The sequence below is a fragment of the Lepus europaeus genome, chromosome 18 (genome assembly GCF_033115175.1).
Source record: "Lepus europaeus isolate LE1 chromosome 18, mLepTim1.pri, whole genome shotgun sequence".
In the NCBI taxonomy this organism is placed as follows: domain Eukaryota; kingdom Metazoa; phylum Chordata; class Mammalia; order Lagomorpha; family Leporidae; genus Lepus; species Lepus europaeus.
The window spans coordinates 16260937-16283169 of NC_084844.1; positions in this window are offsets into that span (position 1 = coordinate 16260937).

The following is a 22233-nucleotide window of genomic DNA, read 5'->3' on the forward strand; positions in this document are numbered from 1 at the left end:
TCTATACTAAGTAAAGATTTCAACAATTTGCACACACACACACACAAACAAGTTTTACAGTTAATACTCATAATAAAACTCATTGAGCACAGAGGTCCTGATTGGAAAGTTAGTGCACAAAACTGATGAAATCTTTACTTAGTATATACTGAATCGATCTTCTGCATATAAAGAGAATTGGAAATGAAAAAAAAAACAACCTGGTGTTAAATTGGAAGTGGCATAGAAAATTAATTTTTAAAAAATATCATGTAGGATCTCTGTCTCTAATGTGCTGTACACTGTTATTTAATGCTATAACTAGTACTCCAACAGTATTTTTTCACTTTGTGTTGCTATGTGGGGGCAAACTGTTGAAATCTTTACTTAATATATACTAAACTGATCTTCTGTATATAAAGAGAATTGAAAACAAATCTTGATGTGAATGGAAGGGGAGAGGGAGCAGGAAAGGGGAGGGTTGCGGGTGGGAGGGAAGTTATGGGGGGGGAAGCCATTGTAATCCATAAGCTGTACTTTGGAAATTTATATTCATTAAATAAAAGTTAAAAAAAAAAAGAAATCAGTCAGTCAAAAAAAAAAAAAAGAAAGTTAGTGCACAGTGACTTCTGTTGCTAAATTAACAATTAACACTCTTATGTGTGATGTCAGTGACCACCTGAGGCTCTTTACATGAGCTGCCATGGCTATAGAAGCCTTCTGAGTCCATAAACTCTGTCAGTATTTGGACAAGGCCATAAGCAAAGTGAAAATTCTCTCCTCCCTTTAGAGAAAAGTCCATCCTTCTTTGATGGCCACTTATTTCCATTGGGATCTCACTCACAGAGATCCTTCATGTAGAACATTTTTTTGCCACAGTGTCTTGGCTTTCCATACCTCAATGCTTTTGTGGGCATTTCAGCCAGATCAGGAAGCCTTAAGGGCTGATTCTGAGGTCAGAGTGTTACTTAAAGCAATTGTCATTCTATGAGTCTGCTGTGTGGACTGCTTCCCATGTTGGGACATTCTCTCCTTTTTAATTCTATCTATTATTATTACCAGGCACTTGATCCTATTTATACAATTAAAATCTTTTTAAAAAAAGATTTATTTATTTGAAAGGCAGAGTTACAGAAAGGGTGGGGGGGAGAGATAGAGAGAGAGAGAGATTGTCCATCTACTGATTCACTCCTCAGTTGGTCGCAATGGCGAGAGAGAGAGAAAGAGAGAGAGAGAGAGAGAGAGAGAGATTTTCCATCTGCTGATTCACTGCTCAGCTGGCAGCAACAACAGCCAGAGCTGGGCTTCAGAAGCTTCTTCCAGGTCTCACATGTAGGTGTAAGGGCCCAGAGACTTGGACCATCTTTTGCTGCTTTCTCAGGTACTAGCAGAGAATTGGATCAGAAGTGGAGCAACTGGGGTCAGCGCTGTGGCGTAGTTTGTAAAGCTGCCGCTTGCAGTGCTGGCATCCCATATGGATGCTGGTTTCAGCCCTGGCTCTTCCACTTCCAGCAGATGGAAAATCTGTCTCTCCTCTTGTCCCCACTCTTTCAAATAAATAAATAAATCTTTAAAATTAGCATTAACATTATAATTAGGGAATGCACTTTTCATAGTCTGATACTGAGTGTCCTCTAAGGACCTTAATTCAACCATGTCCTAAACACATTTTTTCTTCATTTTGCTCTCTCTGTGGTTTCCCCACTGATCCCTTTTTCATTGCTTCCTGGCAATCATATAAGCTATAAATCTTTGGCTCATACTTTCAATACCTCTCTCCCTTTTCTCCACCACATCACATCAGTTTTCCCCATTTATGGGCAGGATGGTTCCCTAGGTAAGGCCCAATTCATGTCTCATCAGCACTGTTTTAAATTCTCTGTCCCCAGTTTTCCTTCCCCACCATGTCTTTCCTCACTTTAGCTATAGACTGAAAGTGTCTTAAATGCTTACCAGCAACTGGTAGGTTGGCCTGCAGATTCTCGATTTCTTTTTCTTCAAGTGTGAATCCAATGTTTTCTAGAACTTTACTTATGTCACTGACACTAACCCTCCCTCCTTAACAAAAAGAAGAAAAAGTAAATAAGGATGTCATAAAATGAAAAATACAGGCCATAAACCCCTACCTAAAAATGAAATCACAAAAAAGCTATTTATATCATGTGGGAGTCAGTGACAGAACATGCTTCCATTATTAAAATTGTTGGAGGGGTTTATATTGGGAAAAAGATATAAAGAAGTTGGCAACTCTGGCAAACTAGGAAAAAAGGACAACCAAATCATGTTATTCTGATCAAAAAGTAAGATTTGAAACTTGCTACAGTAACAATAGTCACCTCTGAAATGTAACTGTATATAAAGGAGGACTCTAGAAAGACTTGGTGTTTAAAATGTAAAAGGAGAAATAACAGAAAACAAGAAGAAATCACCAAAGAAATAATTGCTAAAATTAAATATATAGAAACCAAAAATGTTCATATATAAAAATACAACACAATGGACAAAAGACTTGTAGTTGCTTATGCTTAGGGAGGGTTGAGGGCTATAAATAATGACTTCTTGGGTACAGAGTATCTTTTTCAGCTTATGAAATGTACTAAAATTGAATGTGGTGATGGTTGCACAACTGTTAGTATGTTAAAAGTCACAAAATTATATACTTTAATTGAGTGAATTATATGGTATATGAATTATATCTTGATCAAGCTGTTGTGAAAATATAACAAAATAAAATGCAAATAGTCAATTGAGAAAATATTTACTATAGCTATGATGATGTGATAATATTTAATATGTAAAGACATCATTCAAATTAATAGGAAAAATGTTCAGACTCTAATAGACTAATGGACAAATGGCCTGAATAAAAACTTAAAGACTGATAGGCATACATAAACATTTTCTGCTTCATTCATAACAAAAAATAAAAACAACAATTTGACCCAATTTTTCATCTATCAAGTTAAAAAGTAAATAAGTTTAATACTTATTAAATCAAAAAACATGAAAATAATATATTTTGGTTAGGGTATAGTGGTTATAGGTATTCTCACAATGTACAGAGGTGTAAATTAATACAATCTTTTGGGGAGGCAAATTGAGGTATACATCAAAGTTTCAAACATGGTAAGGCCTTTGACCTAGTAATTCCTGCTGAAAGAATATGTTCAAAGAAAATAACTTTAATGTTGGATCAAGATATATGTACCAAGATCACACGTATACAAACAAAACCCTGAGATCACCTAAATGCTCAATGAGAGAATGATTAAATTATAATACAACCATATGATCTAGTCATTAAAAACAATGTTTATAAAAATGTTTTAAATGACATGGTGAAATTCCTATACTAAAAGTGTGAGATACATTAACTATCCTGTAAGAGTTTAATCAGAAATATACACATGTGCATAGGGAAAAGAGTTAACTATAATAAAAATTAATATTATTTGATTATCAATAATTACATTCTTGTATGCTACACTATATTCCAGGGTATCCCCAAATGTTCAGCACTTAGTAGACAACTAAATATTTATTGAATAAAGTGTATCATTTTCTGCTTGTTTTTTGCCAGAAAAAAAATGAAGTAGAAAAATCTCAAATTGGATTATCCTTATGCTTTTTTTCACTCACGTTTGAAGGATTTCACAGCATCCAGTAATTCTTTCTTGAATATCTTTTTATCATCTGTAGAACAAGACAATTATATTCTTGGAGTCATAAAACCAAAGCATATACTTATCAAGGGAAATTTAGAAACTTATCATATTTTATCCTTAATGAAATGAAAGATATTTGTAAAACTCAGTGCAATGAACCTAACAACCAGATAGACTACAAACCTGTTAGTGGCACCCAATGGTGCTGAAATATTCATAGCATTTTTTCCCCATTTTCTCCCCTCTAATTTGACTTTATCCTCTCTTTCTTCAGCCTTCTTACCTTTCTTTTTCTTTCAGCTTATGCTTTAAACCTTGTATTTCTCCCAAGGGAATATAATAGCTTGTTTGTCCTGTGATAGGACGTCTGACTGAAGAGGTCCCTGTTTCCTAAACCCAAATCTAAATGATAAGAACAGAATTTTTAGAAATGCTACCTAGGATTTAGTGTTTAAAAATATTTTTAATTGACATAAAATATTCAAATGTTAAAATTTCTAATACGAAACTCTAAAAAAAAGATATATATTAAAGTTTTATTTATTTGAGAGGCAGAGCAACAGAGAGCGAGAGAAAGAGCAAGAGAGAGCCTGTCACTCCTTCACTCCCCAAATCCCCACAACAATCTGGCAAACCAGGAAGCCAGAAACTCAATCCAGGTCTCTCATGCGGGAGGCAGGAACCCAACCACTGTCTCCCAGGGTATGCACTGGCAGGAAGCTAGAACTGAGAGTGGAGCTGGGACTCGAACCCAGGCTCCTGGGCTTCCCAACTGTTGTCTGAAGTGGTAGGCTAAATGTGTGCTTCTAAAAAGATATTTTAAATTGACACAAAATGTTACAGATATTAAGATTTCTAACACAAAATTTTAAAACCAACCATTCCTGAAGTTTAAAAGGGAAGGAACTTAAGGAAATACAGTCCATGCTTTCCCAAGATGGACGATGGAGCCATGCACACAGCAGATAATCAATAAAGCTTATTGAATAAAATACATTTTCACTCATGAGCCAAGGAAAATCCATTTAAATACTTACCAGACACTGGCAGCATTTTCAGAAGCTTTTTGTATTCCTTATTTGTCATCTCTATTCCCAAGTTTTTCAGAAAATCTTTCACATCCCCAACATGAATCTTCTCTCCTTCAGAAAAAGGGGAACAGTCTTAGGTGAGAGAATATAAGAAGTATGTGATATCTGTATAACCTGGTAACATTATAACTGCATAGGCAAAATGCTAATGTTGTCTATATCTATATGAGGGTACTTCAAAAGATCCATGGAACAAAATGTTAAAAAATTGTAAAATAATCGGGCCAGTGCTGTGGCATAATTGGTAAAGCTGCTGCCTGCGATGCCAGCATCACATATGGCTATCAGTTTCAGTCCTGGGTGCTCCACTTCTGATCCAGCTGCCTGCTAACATGCCTGGGAAAGCAGAAGATGGCCCAAGTGCTTGGTGCCCTGCACCCAGGTGGGAGACCTAGAAGAAGCTCCTGGATCCTGACTTCCGCCTGACTCAGTCCTGACTGTTGTGGCCATTTGGGGAGCGAACCAGTGGATGGATGATCTCTGTCTCTGTCTCTACCTCTGCCTCTCTATAACACTACTTTTCAAATAAATAAATAAATCTTTAAAAAGATTGTAGAATAGTAATTTTTAAATATAAGAAAAAGTTCATGGAAAATAGAAATAAAAGTTAAGTTTACCTTGTGTTAAAAATTTGAAATTCAGATCTGGTGCTGAGGCTCACTAGACTAATTCTCTGCCTGTGACACCGTCACCCTGGGCTCTAGTCCCAGTTGGGGCGCCGGATTCTGTCTCGGTTGCTCCTCTTCCAGTCCAGCTCTCTGCTGCGGCCCGGGAAGGCAGTGGAGGATGGCCCAAGTGCTTGGGCCCTGCACCCACATGGGAGACCAGGAGGAAGCAACTGGCTCCTGGCTTCAGATTGGCGCAGTATGCCGGCAGCAGCGTGCTGGCCGTAGCGGCCATATGGGGGGTGAACCAACGGAAGGAAGACCTTTCTCTCTGTCTCTCTCTCTCTCTCACTGTCTAACTCTGCCTGTCAAAAAAATTTGAAATTAATGCAGTTTTTTCATAAAAGCACTTCTCATGAACTTTCTGAAGACCTCCTCATAAACACACACAGATTATGTGCATATATGTTATAATGTTTGTATATTAAAATATATATATATAAAATCTTTCTCAGATGCAAGAGGAAGAGCAAAGCACAATGAAGTCTTTTTTAATACTTCTTTCATGATAATATAATACAAAGCAAACAGATTCAATGTAGTTCAAAGATAAAATTCTAAGAATCCAATGATATTCCTCCCTCTTTCCCAACTTTTCCCTCCCTCTCTTCTTCTCCCTTTCTTCCTTTATAATGAAGTCTTATTTAGCTTTTCAAGTCCAAAAGGGAGCCACCTAGCTTTGGCTTGGTTCAGCTATGGCCACTGAGGCCATCTGGGGAATGAACCAGCAGATAAAAGTTTCTCTCTCTCTCTCTCACTCTCTCTCTCTCTCTCTCTCTCTCTCTCTCTGTAATTCTTTCAAAACAAATAAATCAATCTTAGAAAAAAAATGGAGGCAGAAATTTTCTTTTAACCTAAAATAGAACCTCTGGCAATAATTAAACAATATGATAAATAAAATAGGGATTACATAATTTCTCAGTAATTTAGAAGCTTTCTGATAGCTAATATAACAAATTCAACTACTATAATAATAGCTCCAGTCTTCTTTGTCTTTTCTCCATCCTCTTCCTCTGGTTTTCCCTATCTTCTTCCTCTTCTTTTTTTGCTTGAACTGTGGGGCAAGTTTTTAAAATGACAAAAAGCTGGTAGCCTGAAAAATTTTAACCTTGAGTGAATTTATGTTATAGAATTACATTGTAAGCTTTGGGAAGGAGAAATAATGCTTTTAAATTTAGCTGTAAATCACATTTCTGCTTTGCCAGCTGGCTCCATGGTGAATTTTGCCAATGCAATGTTCTAGAAAGTCAGAAAAGCTGAAAGATGAAATTTCTTCTTGCAGAATGGAAGCCAGCCTTCAGTATTTCAACCTTCTGGAAACAGCTTCAAGATACTCTCAGGGACGTTAGCATCAGATTTCATAACTCCAACACAAAATGACAATCTACAAGTCCGATTCAGCCAAATTATGATTCAAGGATGCTCGTAGAAAGAAAAGATTTTCAAAGACTGACTTTTACTCAAATAACTAAACCCCAATAGGAGAAGAAAGTTAGAAGTAGTGATGTGAAAAGAAAATGGTGAGTATGTTTAAATCTTGCAGAAGTTTAGATTTAAATTGAGTTATCCTTGCTTTCAATATACTCACTTGAGAATACCCTGTTTCAGGTTAAATACAAGTTTCTGTTATTCGGGGCCTGCTGCCGTCCAGCTGAACTAGAACGGAAGTGAACAATGCTGACTGTTTCATTTTAAATTGACCATAACTTCAAGTGAGTCCGTAATGCTTTTGGCTTTATGTTTTGCTAATCCATTAACCTTCCCACTCTTCTTGATGACACCGTGCCTCTTTCTCTTCTTTTCAAACCACGGTTTCCTCTTCTTTCACTTGGTCACTATTATACTATTTTTTCTTTTATTTTTTTAATAAAAAAAAAAAGCCTTTTTGACACCCCTCTGCTTACCTGTCCTTTCACTTCTTTGCACTCCAGCAGAGAAACTCTTCAGATAGTCACACTGATTCTAAACCTTATCCTCCCATCCCTTTGAACTCACTTTAGTCAAGTTTCTTTCCCCATTTGCCACTGGCAGTTTCTCTTTTGGATACTGCCTATGATCTCCGTGAGCTAAATACAATGGTCCATTCTCAGTTCTTATTTTATCTGACCTATCAACAGCGTTTGTCTCTGTTGATTTACCCTCCTCTCTGGTTCGCACAGCAAATGCTGAAGATGTCCTCCTACTCACATCCTTTTGGCAATCACCATTTCAATGTATGCTAGTTCACTTTGTTGTTTTAATATTGAAAAATTGCTATTTCACCAAAAAATTTGAATTTAGTAAAAGAATGATGATCTACTAGTTCAAAATATTTTCACTAAGCACCAAGTAGAGTAGTTCCCAGCCTTTTAAAAAAGAACTCTTTTATTATTGAAAGATTGCCTACAATTTAGTTTGACTTTTTAAAAAAATATTGATTTATTTATTTGAAAGGCAGAGTTACAGAGGGAAAGAGAGAGTGTTAGAGAGAGAGATCTTCCATCTGCTGGTTCACTCCCCATGCGGATGGAAGAGGCCCAGTACTTGGGCCATCTTCTGCCTCTTTTCCAGGCACGTTAGCAGGGAGTTGGATGGTAAGTGGAGCAGCCAATTCTGAACCAGCACTTATATGGGATTCCAGTGTTGCAAGTGGCAGCTTCACTTGCTGCACTACAATGTTGGGCCCCTTATTTAAGAATGTAAACAAGAGATCTACAGTGGCCAAAGATTCTAATTAGCACAAAAGCATCAGCTTAACACCCTTAGATTGTGAGTAAAAACAACTTATAAAGATTTATTTATTTATTTTATTATTTGGAAGGCAGAATGACAGAGAGAGGGAGACAGGAAAAAAAAAGATCTTCCATCTGCTGGTTCACTTCTCACATGGCTACAATAGCCAGGGCTGGATCAGGCTGAAGCCCAGAACCAGGAACTCAATCCAGGTCTCCCATGTGGGTGACAAGGAATCAAGTGCTTAAGCCACCATCTGCTGCTTCTCTAGTGCATTGGAAGCAGAGCAGCCACAACTTGAACTAGTGTTCTCATAAGGGCTGCAGACACACTAAGCAGTTTTAATGTGCTGTGCCACAAAACTTGCCCCAAACAATTTTTAAAAGCTTTGTGTAACCTATACATTCTAACTGAGGGGGTTCATCGGTAATCATAGGTTCATGTGTCAAATGGCCTACTTATATCACTCCTCCTTTGGGGCTATATATATATATATATTTTTTTTCAAGATATTCCCCCTATCGGATTAAGCTCCAGGTATCTTCAAAGCTAACTTGCTTGCTCAATACTTTCAGCTGCTTTTGTTCATTTCTCACACCTCACCTCCCATCTTGGTTTCCTGGAGCCACTTTCTAAGGAAACTTCCTGCATATGTGATCCTTATCTCAGAGTTTGTTTCCTGGGACACTATATTCTCTTGGTTCATTTCAGGACATTATATTCTCTTGATTTTCCACTGCATACTCTTTCTTTTATCCTTTGCTTTAAGACCGCTTAATATTGAATTGCCCCCATTCATTACTTAGCTTGCTCCATTTATTCTTACTCCTTGGGTAAATTCAAACTCATGACTGAAAATACCATTTATATACCTATCACTTTCTTTTTTTTATTTAAAAATTTATTTATTTATTTGAAAGTCAGAGTTACAGAGAGATAGAAGGAGGAAGGTAGAGAGAGAGAGGGAGAGGAGAGGAAGAGGGAGAGAGATAGGGAAAATGGCTGCAACTGCCAGGGCTGGGCCAAGCCGAGGCCAAGAGTCAGGAGCTTCATCTTGGTCTCCCACGTGTCTGCAGGGGCCGAAGGAATTAGGCCACCTTTCTGTGCTTTTCGCAGGTCATTAGCAGAGAGCTGGATCAGAAGTGGAGCATCTGGGACACAAATTGGCCTCCCATATGGGATGCTGGTGTCACAGGCAGCAGTTTCACCTGCTGTGCCACAATGCTGGCCCCACAATTGCATTTATTTTTTATTTGACAGGTAGAGTTATAGACAGGGAGAGAGAGAGAGACAGAGAGAAAGATCTTCCTTCTGTTGGTTCATTCCCCAAATGGCTGCCATGGCCGGCTCTGCGCCAATCCAAAGCCAGGAGCCAGGTGCCTCTTCCTGGTCTCTCACGTGGGCGCAGGGGCTCAAGCACCTGGGCCATCCTCCACTGCCCTCCTGGGCCACAGCAGAGAGCTGGACTGGAAGAGGAGCAATCGTGACTAGAACCTGGCGCCCATATGGGATGCCGGTGCTGCAGGCGGAGGATTAACCAAGTGAGCCATGGTGCCGGCCCACAATTGCATATTTTTAAATCCAATACATTTTTTCTTGAATTCCTGTCTAGCTAGTAATTTTGTACTTGACATCTGAATATAGAGGTCTTTAGATATCTCAAAAAGTCCTAGACTGAACTCTTAATTCTCTTTCACCCAAATTTGTACTGCTGGCAACAGTTAGTGGTAAGTACATCCTTTTAGTCAGTTGCTTAGGACAACAGTCTTAGAGTCATTTTTAACTTCCTCCTTTAGCTCAGGGATGGGGAACGTCTGGCCCGTGGGCTGCACAAAGCCTGCAAAATCATTTGATCTCGTTCTACCAAGGCAATTGCAAGCAAGACTCAAATTTCAATAAATCTATAGTAGGCTAATTTTTAAGTTGATAATTTTGTATGATATGTGAATGATGTTATAAATATTCAAATAGCATTTGACTGAAAACAGGTTCCCACCCCTGCTTTATACAGTGCTTCATATATCTAAGCTGTCAAGAAATTCTGCTGACTCTTTTTAAAAAAACATATCCAGGGAGTGTGTTCCTAGCCTAACAGTTAAGATGTCAGTTAAAAAAAATGCATCTTATGTTGAAGTCCCTGGGTTCATTTCCTGGCTCTGGCTCTTAACTCCAGCTTCCTGCTCTTGATGTCTCCTGGGAGACAATGGTGATGCCTCAAGTAATTGGGTTCCTGCCACCCACAAGGGAGACCTGAATTGAGTTCCTGGCTCCTGGCTTTGACACTGGTCCAGCCCAGACATTGCAGGTATTTGGGGAGTGAACCAGTAGATTGGAGCTCTTTCTCTTTATTTGTCTCTCCATCTGTATTGCAAATAAACAAATTAAATTATTAAAAAAGTATATTCAGAGCCCAACTACTTTTTATCATCTTCATTGCTTGCTTTTTTTTTTTTAAAAAAGATTTATTTATTTTATTTGAAAGTCAGAATTACACAGAGAGAGAAGGAGAGGCAGAGAGAAAGAGAGGTCTTCCATCCACTGGTTCACTCCTTAATTGGCTACAATGGTTGGAGCTGCGCTGATCCGAAGCCAGGGACCTGGAGCTTCTTCCAGGTCTCCCACTTGGGCCATCTTCTACTGCTTTCCCAGGCCATAGCAGAGAGCTGGATTGGAAGTGGAGCAGCCAGGATTTGAACCAGTGCCCATATGGGATGCTGGCACTGCAGGCAGCAGCCTTCTCCACTAGGCCACAGCGCTGGCCCCATCTTCACTGCTTTCTACCCTGGTTTATGTCACCACTGCCTCTAACATCGGTGACTCTAAAGGCTCCTTAAATGGTCTCCTTGTTTCTACTTTGGCTCCTTCCTTCCACTTCTCCCAAGTCAATTCTCAACCTAAACTCCAGAAAGATCTGATTAACAGCTGGATCAGATCCCACCACACCTCTGCTCTAAACTTTGCAATGGCTTTTCATTTATCTCAGAAAATAAGCCCAGTCCTTGCAGGGCTTCAATAATCCTGACAGATTTTGTGTCTATTTCCTTTCTCTTCATCCTCTATTACTTTTTTTCTTAGCTACTTAGCTTACCTGATCTTCTTGCTGATCTTTCAATACTCTGGAAATGCTCCTGTCTATGGGCATTTGTCTTTGTCCTCTTTACCTGCAATACTCTATCTTGAAATCCTCACATGGCCCAAGTCCTCACCTCTTTCAAGTGGTTACTCAAATGTCACTTTCTCAAGGGGGCCTGATCATCTATTTAAAAACAGAAAAGGCTTCTCCCACATATCCTGCTCTCCCAAGATCCTTTACTGTATTCTACTTCCAGTTTTTCTTTAGCGTTCACCACTTTCTCACATACTGTACTCATATTATGCACTTACATTTTAGCTTTACCATCTATTGCTTGTTTCTCCTACTAGAATATAAGCTCCATGAGGGCAGTGCTCTTTGTTCCATTTACTATTGTATCTCAAGTGCCTAGAACAATGCCTGCCATGTAGCAAATACTCAACAGATGTTAAAATCAATGAATGAAGGAAATATTATTGTGTTGAAAATATAGTTTCTTATTAAACATAAATAACACACAGTATAATGCCCATTGTAACATCTCACTTACCTGTAATCTTTTTAACTTCATCCACCAACACATTCAAATCAATATTTCCATTATCTTTAAGACAAAAAAGAAGAGATTAATAGAAAAATGATATAAATCCTCCTTAAATTATGAAATAGAAACCCCAAATTCAATATTTTTAACACATTCTTGAGAAGTTTATTATTTTATCACATCAGATACTTATCAATTTAATGAATACAGCTTCTGTTATTTACTCTATAAACTATCAATATCCGGACAGCACAATGCAAGAGCAAAGCTCAAAGCACTCTCCTTTCCTTCAGGACTATCTATTAAGTTATTATTTTCAGGGGATAGGATTTATTTATTTATTTGAAAGAGAGAGAGAGATAGAGAGAGAGAGAGAGAGAGAGAGAGAAACCCTCTATTCACTGGTTTACTCCTCAAACGGCCGCAATAGCTGGAGCTGGGCTGATCTGAAGCCAGGAGCGAGAGGCTTCTTCTGGGTATCCTATGTGGGTGCATCCTTGGGCCATCTTTCACTGCTTTCCCAGGCATATTACCAGGGAGCTATATCAGAAGTGGAGCAGCCGGGACTTGTAGGCAGCTCATAGACAAGTCATAGACAAATCAAGGTCAATCTTGGCTTGTGGAATTCCTGGAATGAGAAAGTCCCATACTCCCATGTTGAAGGAGAATGATCAAACAAGAACACTCTGCTAAAATTAACTATGTTATGACTGTGTTGCAGAAAGCCCGATAAGTTGCTTGCCTGTGTTGTTAACTTCTGAGTTGCCTTGAGTTACAGCTGGTTATGCATAAATATCTCTGAGACACTGGAATAAACGAGCCTTGATCAGACTTTTGTCTTGGCTCCATTCTCTGCGCCCTTGTCCCTCTTTTCATTCTCCCTCCCTCCTTCAGGTTCTGTTCGACTGGTGTGGCTGGCCCGCACAGGAACTCCAACTGGTGCCCCTGTGGCATGCTGGCATCACAGGTGGTAGCTTTACCCATACATTATAGGCAGTGTACCTAGTTTCTTTAGTTAGTGTTTCTCACCCTCAAGTCTGAAGCCACTGAAGTCAATGGATACGTTTTAAACAATTTGTAAAATTACAAATTTGAGGGGCTGGCACTGTGGCATAGTAGGTTGAGCCTCTGCCTGTGGCACTGGCATCCTATATGGGCAGTTGTTTGAGTCCCAGCTATTCTGCTTCTGATCTGGTTGGTGGCCTGGGAAAGCAGTGGAATGTGGCCCAAGGACGTGGGCCCCTGTACCTATGTAAGGAACCCAGAGGAAACTCCTGGATCCTAGCTTCAAGTTGGCTCAGCTCTGATGTTGCAGCCATTTGGGGAGTGAACTAGCAGATGGAAGACCACTCTCTCTCTCTGCCTCTGCTGCTCAAATATATAAATATTTTTAAAAATTCTATTATTTTAATAGGCAGGATTATGTTTGGAATCATCAAGTTAACATTCTTTCATGATAAAAACCTTAAGTAAATTGGGAATAGAAGGAACATTTCTCAACACAATCAAGGCAATATATGACAAACCCACATCAGCATCATTTTGAAGGGAAAAGTCAGAAGCAATTCCACTAAAATTGGAAAGTGGACAAGGATGTCCACTGTCACCATTGCGATTCAATATATTTCTGGAAATTTTTTCCAGAGCCATTAGGCAAGAAAAAGGAATTTAAAAGGATAAAAGTTGGAAAGGAAGAAGTCAAATTATTCCTGTTTTCAGTTAACATGATCCTATATATGGTGAACTGAAAGACTCCACTAAGAGATTTTGGAACTTGTAAGAGAGTTGGTAAATTACAGGATATAAAATTAATACACAAAAATCAATAACCTGTGTATACACAAATAATGCCATGGCTGAGTAGAACTTATAAGATCAGTCCTATTCACCAATAGCTACAAAAAATTTAAATACTTTGGAATAAATTTAACCAAGGAGGTGAAAGCTCTACAACAAAAATTATAAAACATTAGAGAAGTAGAAGAAGACACACAAAAAATGGAAAAATCCTCCATGTTGGTGGATTTGAAGAATTAATATAATCAATGTCTATACAGATTCAATGTGATCTCAATCAAAATACCAAAATTCTTCTCAGATCTAGAAAAAAATGCCAAAATTCATATGTAAATAAAAGAGACCCCAAATAGCTACATAGCTACAGCAATCTTAAACAATAGAAACAAATCCAGAGACATCACAATAACAGGGCAGTTATAACCAAAACAGCCTGGTACTAGCACAAAAATAGACATGCAGACCAATGGAACAGAATAGCAACCCCAGAGATCAACCCACACACTTATGACCAACTAATCTTGGACAAAGGAGCTAAAATCAATCCTTGGAGAAAAGACAGTCTCTTCAAAAAACAGTGCTGGGAAAATCAGATCTATGTGTGTGGAAATATGAAACAAGACCCATACCTTCCACTTTATACAAAAACCAACTCCCAGTGGATAAAAGATCTATATCTATAAGTTGGTGCCATCAACTTATGAGGAAAACATTGGGGAAACTCTGGAAGACATTGGCATAGGAAAAGCCTTCTTGGAAAACACTCCAGAAGCACAGGCAATAAAGGTGATAATGGGATTACATCAAACTACGAAGCTTCTGCACTGCAAAGAAGACACTCGACAAAGTCAACAGGCAATGGACAGAATGTGAGAAAATATTTGCAAACTATGCAATTGATAAAGGGTTAATATCCAGAATCTATAGAGCTCAAGAAACTCAACAACAACAAAACAAACAATCCAGTTAAGAAATGGGCAAAGGCGATGAACAGGTATTTTTCAAAGGATGAAATACCAATGTTCCACAGACATATATGAAAATATGCTAAGGATCTCTAGTGATCGGGGAATTGCATATATAAACCACAATGAGGTAAGAATGGCTATCATCCAAAAAAATTAAAAAACAATAAATGCTGGCAAGATGTAATGAAAAAGGTACCCTAATCCACTGTTGATGGGAATGTAACCATTACAACCACTATAGAAGACAGTATGAAGATTCCTCAGAGATCTGAAAGTAGACCTACTATATGACTCAGCCATCTCAATCCTGAGAATTTACCCAAACAAAATGAAGTAGTAAGCATATGAAAGAGTTATTTGTGCATCCCTGTTTATTGCAGCTCTGTTCCCAATAGCTAAGATATGGAATCAATCCAGATGTACATCAACTGATGACTGGATAAGTAAAATGTGATATATGAACACTATGGATTACTACTCAGCCCCGAGAAGAATGAAATCCTGTCTTTTGTAATAAAGTGGATATGACTGGAAACCATTATTCTTAGCAAAATAAGCCAGTCTCAAAGAAAAATTTGTATCTTTTCTCTGCTATGTGGCAGTTAATATAGAATTAAAAAATATATAGGAATGAAATGGACATTTTGTGATATGATTATTATTTTTGACCCTTGTTTATACTCCTGTGAAACTCTTGTCTTCCTACTTTTTGCTTGTTGAATATTATGGTTGGAGGCAAATTAAGCCTTAATATAGAGTGGATTAAAATTATGTTTTTGCAAAAACTGATGAGTAGTTGGAGGGAAGGAGATTTGGGTGATGGTGCAAGTGAGGGAATTGTGGTCTACTTGGAGCTGTACCTATGGAATGTATGAAATATGTTTTATTTGTATTAGTTAAAAATTTTAAAAAAGAAAAGTACTATACACTGAGTTTCATTAATTTTATACTTTATTTATTTATTTATTTATTTTTGACAGGCAGAGTTAGACAGAGAGAGATAGAGAGAGAGATAGAGAGAGAGAGAAATGTCTTTCTTCCATTGGTTCACTCCCCAAATGGCTGCTATGGCCGGTACGCTGCGGCTGGTATACTGCGCCAATCCAAAGCCAACAGCCAGTCGCCTCCTCCTGGTCTCCCAAGCGGGTACAGGGCCCAAGCACTTGGGCCATCCTCCACTGCCTTCCTGGACCACAGCAGAGAGCTGGACTGGAAAAGGAGCAACTGGGACTAGAACCCGGGGTGCCGGCGCCACACGTGGAGGATTAGCCAAGTGAGCCACGGCGCTGGCTTTAATTTTATACTTTTGCTATTTCTTCTTGGGACAGGTATTCCTGACCATTTTCTGGTGATATTTTCTCTTTTAAAAATGCTTTATAAATTATTAATTTTAAAACAATTTATAGCATTTTGTCATATTCATTTTTGTTGACTTTTCCCTCAGTTCCAGTAACATAAAAGTTCTTTCTAATATGAGAGTACTTAAAAAATTCATGGAAAATGGAATTATATGTTTATCTAGGTGTAAATATTTGAAATTCATTCATAGTTTTTCATGATATTTATTTTCCAGGAACTTTTTGAAGTCCTCTTGTATGTGCCAACTTCAGCTAATTCTATTCATAACATTACTATATACATATCCTCTTAATTTTTTAAATTCTAGTAGTTCATGGCAGTATAGCACTATGGTTAAGATAAAGATTTTGGAGACAGATTTTCTGTCCTCCCACCACCTCTGACCCCACCACTTACTAGCTCTCTTTCACAAGTTAATGACTTCTCTGTGCTGTGGTTTCCTTACAGGCAAAATAGGATAAATGATAAATATAGAATATACCTTTTAGAATTGTTTGAAAGATTACATAAGTTAAAATATGTAAAGTGCTTAGAGTTGTGCCTTGCACACATCATAACTACATTTTATCAGTCATTGTTGTTTAATGCTGATTAGTAACGAGTACTGACAAGTTAATATCCTAAGTATCCTCCTTAGACCTTGGCATTTCCTGTGGTGTTACAAGAAGAGTTGACAGTTGCCATTTTTGTTAGCTGATTCTTGGTGATTGTTCTAAATGTTCTAAGCAAATTGAGTTAAATTTGCTTGCTGTGGTCAAGGTCTCATTTTTTTTTACACATACAAACTATCTTCACTTATTCCAACCTTGATATAAAGCTCATATTCAAAGTTTTACTAAGGAGCATATTGATATTCAAAACTCTCACCATCAATTTGTAGGTGGTCCTTAAGTATTTGGGTGTCTTTCTCCTTGAGGTCAATTCTTGCATTTTTCAGGAAAGTTTTCACCTTATCAGAAGACACCTTTGTCCCTTAGGAAAGAAGGAGATGGATAGGAGAAATATTTGTATGATGTAAAGAATGGGTAATTCTAGTGCATGTCTAAGCATCAATACCGTATATAGAGATTGAAGAGCAACAAATACTTAAACTATTCCAGTGAATCTGATTTTGGTGTCTAAGTCAGGAATTCTTAAACTGATCTGTGGGAGATTCTGTTATGGCTTTTAAGGGAACTTTTAAGAGAACAAAGAGTTAGGGGTTTCTGATAAGCCACGACAAAGACCAAATTAATGTCTGTAAATATGTCTGCACAACGTGATGTGAAACTTGCTAAATTAATGGAGAAAAATAAATAAATGAATTAATAAAATAAAGTGCATGGGTCTCACCATGAAGGGGGAGAGAGAGAAAGAGAGAGAAAACGCTAGCTCTTCCATCCCCTGGTTCCCTCCTCAAATGGCTATAATGGCCAGGGCTGGGTCAGACTGAAGACAGGAACCAGGAGATTCCTCCAAGTCTCCATCTGAGTGCAGGGGCCCAAGCACTTGGGCCATCCTCTGCTGCTTTTCCAAGAGCATTAGCAGGGAGCTGAATCAGGAGTGGAGCAGCCAGGGCTCGAACTGGTGCCCAAATGGGATGCTGGTGTTGCAGCAGGTGGTGGCTTTACCTGCTATGCCGAAATGCCGCCCCTGGAATTTTTTTTAAAGATTATTTTTACTTTATTTGAAAGGCATAGAGACAAATAAAAATATAGGGGAGATGTATAGAGAGATCTTCCATCTTCTTTTTCATACCCCAGCTGCCTGTAACAACTGGGGCTGGACCAGGTCTCAGTCAGAAACCCAGAATCCAATCCAATCTTCCTCATGGATTGCAGAGACCCTAGTACTCAAGCCTCCCAGGATGTGCATTAGGTAGTAAGCTGGTTTGGAAGTGGAGCCAGAACTAGACCCAGGCACTCTGTGAGATATGGGATGCTGGGTGTCTCAAGTGGCATCTAAACCAGTGAGTCAAACACTGTCCTCTACATCCTAAATTTTTAATATCAGATGATATTCCAGGTCCCATTTTTGGAAATTCAGGATCAATATGACTAGAAAAGGTCCTAATGATCTGAATGTTGAAAAATTGCTTTTCCTACTGATTCTGTTATACAGCTTTATTTTGGAACCATTTTTTGGGTCTACTGTACTTAAACCATTTTGATGACTATAGTGTACATAAAACATTTAAAAATAAATACTGAATTTATAAACAGTTGGGACAACAGGATAAATAATTTGATAATTGTAAAATTAGAAAGTTTTTAAAGACAATAGAAAAGCTCAGTTTTACCTGCCTTTTCACCATGCATCTCACTTACCTTGAAGATTATTCAATTCTTTCATCAATCGGTTCTTATATACCCTTCTTTTGTCTGTAAGACAGGGAAAAATTCAAGTCTCAGGCAACAATAAAGATATTTAAAAATAGCATAAAACGTGCATAATTTATAAAACATAGACTTTCAAATGTTTTATTCTAAAAATTTATATACTTTCACTTTCAAGAATAAAACTCAGGAATTAAAACAGCCCTCAACTTGGTGAAATCCTTTTGGTAGTGGGAGGGATGGAACATTTCTTACACACAGAGTAACAAAAGTTCATATGCTCAACCTTCTTCAAAGGCTACTATGGTATATTAAAGTAGTTATTTTATTATGTGAAAGAGAGAAAGAGAGAGATCTCATCCACTTATTTGCTCCCAAAATGCTTGCCAGGTGAATCCAAGAGAGAGTTTAATGGGTGGCAGGGACCCAAATACTTGAGCCATCACTTGCTGCCTCCCATGGTGCACACCAGCAGGAAGCTGCAGTCAGAAGTGGAACTCGGATTGCAGCCTGGGCAATCTAATATGAGATATGGGTATCTCAGGAAGCATCTTAACTTCCACACCAAGTGCATACCTTTATTTGAGTGGTACACACACACACAAAGTCCCATCCGCTGGCCCACTCCCTAAATGCTGACATAGCTGAGACCTAAGCTAAGAGTCAGGAACTCAATCCAGGTTTCTTGTGTGGGTTACAGGAAACCAACTATCTGAGCCATCACCAGGGCTCCTCAAGGTTCTCATTATCAGGAATCAGAAGCTGAAGCTAGGAATTGAACCAAGAACCAAGGTAATCTGGTGTAGGATGTGAGCTCTTTTCTCTCTCTCTCTCTCTCTTTTTTTTTTTTTTTTGACAGGCAGAGTGGACAGTGAGAGAGAGAGAGAGAGAAAGGTCTTCCTTTTCCATTGGTTCACCCCCCAAAGGCCGCTGCGGCCAGCATGCTGCGACCGGCGCACCACACTGATCTGAAGCCAGGAGCCAGGTGCCTCTTCTGGTCTCCCATGCGGGTGCAGGGCCCAAGGACCTGGGCCATCTTTCACTGCCCTCCCGGGCCACAGCAGAGAGCTGGCCTGGAAGAGGAGGAACTGGGACAGAATCCGGTGCCCTTACCAGGACTTGAACCTGGGGTGCCAGTGCCGTAGGCGGAGGATTAGCCAAGTAAGCTGCAGTGCTGGCCAGGATATGAGCTCTTAATAGGTATCTTAACTACTAAGTGAAACACCTACCCCTATGATTTTTTTTTTTGACAGGCAGAGTTAGGCAGTGAGAGAGAGAGAGACAGAGAGAAAGATCTTCCTTCCATTGGTTCACCCCCAAATGGCTGCTATGGCCAGCCTGCTGCACCGATCTGAAGCCAGGAGCCAGGTGCTTCCTCCTGGTCTACCATGAGGGTGCAGGACCCAAGCCTTGAGCCATTCTCCACTTCCTTCCTGGGCCATAGCAGAGAGCTGGACTGGAAGAGGAGCAACCGGGACATAATCCAGCGCCCCGACCAGGACTAGAACCTGGGGTACCGGTGCCGCAGGCGGAGGGTTAGCCTAGTGAGCCGCAGCGCCGGCCACCCCTATGATTCTTTTTAATACTCACTATCAGTTGGCAGATTATTCAGCAGGTGCATCTCTTTATCTTCTTTGAGTTTTATCCCCATATTTTCCAGAAAGTTTTTCAGGTCACTAACATCAATCTTTTCACCTTTAAAAAGTAAAAAGTTATTAAGTTTTAAAATTGGAAAAATAATGATTCTACATTATGAAATATACCTGTACAGCATTATTTATTGATTAAACATTAATTAAACATGAAAAGAATTCTGGCTATTGTTAAAACACAATCCTAGAGCTTTTTGGCTAAAAGAGTGATGGTTAAAGTTAGGCTGTGATTAAGATGGCAGAGCAGGGAGGGAGCTTGCTGCTCTAGTCTATGAGAAGATAGTTTAAAAAAAGTGGAGAATGCAGTCACAGGGAAGAGTTTGGGAGAAAACAGCAGAGGACACAGTGGACCTACTTGGAGGGCAAGGACACACACAACTCAGGACTCCATCAGCTGAGAGCCTCGCACTAGCGTTGGAGAGTGAGGTGAGACCAGACTGCAGCAGTCCAAGTTACCGGCAAAAAAGGAGCAGGAAAAGCCTAGAGGGAATCCAGCTTGGAGCCCTGCGGGGGATAGTGTACCTGCCAAACTAGAGAAAAAATAAAGAGGAGGCACGTTTTCTCTCTCCCCAATCACCCTGCAATGGCATCCAGTAACAAGCTGACAGGCAGCAGGCACCAGTTTGGACATACATAACAGCTGCACCCAGCAACCAGCCAAGCCTGAGTCTAGTGAGGAGAACAGACAGGAGGCTGGGTGCTCGTTAATGTGGGAGGTTTATGTGCCAGGACTGTGAAAACACCGAGGTTGTGTGAGAGGACTCAGGATGTGGCTGGGACTTTGGGCAGTCACTGGGGGAGGCTCCACATGATCAGGGCTCCCTGGTTACCTGGTGAAGGACATTGCTGGGGAATCTGAGCTTACACTGAGGACTGCACAGATCCTTTGTGTGGTCCTTGTGGCAGAGTGGGCAAATAATACACCCACTGGTGCTGGCGCCCAGGCACTGATCTCCTTTGAGGAGAGGAGCTCAGCTGAGTCTACGTCAACAGACAAGAACAAACCTCCCTTCTATTAAAAAAAAAAAAAAGAGATTTACCTCGCCAAACCTGGATGTGTCACCTCAGACATGCCCTTTACCCTGAAGCACTGAACAGAGCTCCTTGGCCACACCTACCACATGCCAGTAGGTATTCCCTGAAAGCAGACACGCCACTAATCCACTCAGACACAGTCCAAAGATAAAAACTGCCACAGTGAAAAAACAAAGAAGAAGCCAATGAGTATTTCCACTAGTGCTGAAAAAAAAAAATGCACCAATTCAAGAAACAAGAATAAGGAAGACAACATGATGCCCCAAAAAGAACACAACACTTCAATACTAGATTGTGAAAATGATGAGAATGAAGAAATGCCAGAAATGGAATTCAAAAAATTGATCATAGGATTACTTAGAAGTAATCAGAAGAAAATGCATGAACTAGTGAAATCCATACATGACAGGAAAGAAAATGTCTCCCACAAAACTGAATCTTTTTTTTTTTTTTTTTGACAGGCAGAGTGGACAGTGAGAGAGAGAGACAGAGAGAAAGGTCTTCCTTTTGCCGTTGGTTCACCCTCCAATGGCCGCTGCGGTAGCGCGCTGCGGCCGGCGCACCGCGCTGTTCCGATGGCAGGAGCCAGGTGCTTCTCCTGGTCTCCCATGGGGTGCAGAGCCCAAACACTTGAGCTATCCTCCACTGCACTCCCTGGCCACAGCAGAGAGCTGGCCTGGAAGAGGGGCAACCGGGACAGGATCGGTGCCCCGACCGGGACTAGAACCCGGTGTGCCGGCGCCGCAAGGCGGAGGATTAGCCTGTTGAGCCACGGCGCCGGCAAAACTGAATCTTAAAAAGAAAGCAAAATAATGTCTTGGAAATGAAGAATTCAATAGAACAAGAAAAATCAATGGAAAGCCTTACAACAGGATCTGTGAAGCAGAAGAGAGAATATCCAACTTAAAAGACAAAGCACATGGCCGGCGCCGCGGCTCACTAGGCTAATCCTCCACCTTGCGGCGCCGGCACACCAGGTTCTAGTCCCGGTCGGGGCACCGATCCTGTCCCGGTTGCCCCTCTTCCAGGCCAGCTCTCTGCTGTGGCCAGGGAGTGCAGTGGAGGATGGCCCAAGTGTTTGGGCTCTGCACCCCATGGGAGACCAGGATAAGCACCTGGCTCCTGCCATCGGATCAGCGCGGTGCGCCGGCCGCAGCGCGCTACCGCGGCGGCCATTGGAGGGTGAACCAACGGCAAAAGGAAGACCTTTCTCTCTGTCTCTCTCTCACTGTCCACTCAGCCTGTCAAAAATAAATAAATAAATAAATAAATAAATAAATAAATAAAAAGACAAAGCACAGAAAGTTATACAGTCAGGCCACACACAAGAAGAAATTAGAAAACTAAAAAAACACTGTTGGGAATCTGTGGGATACTA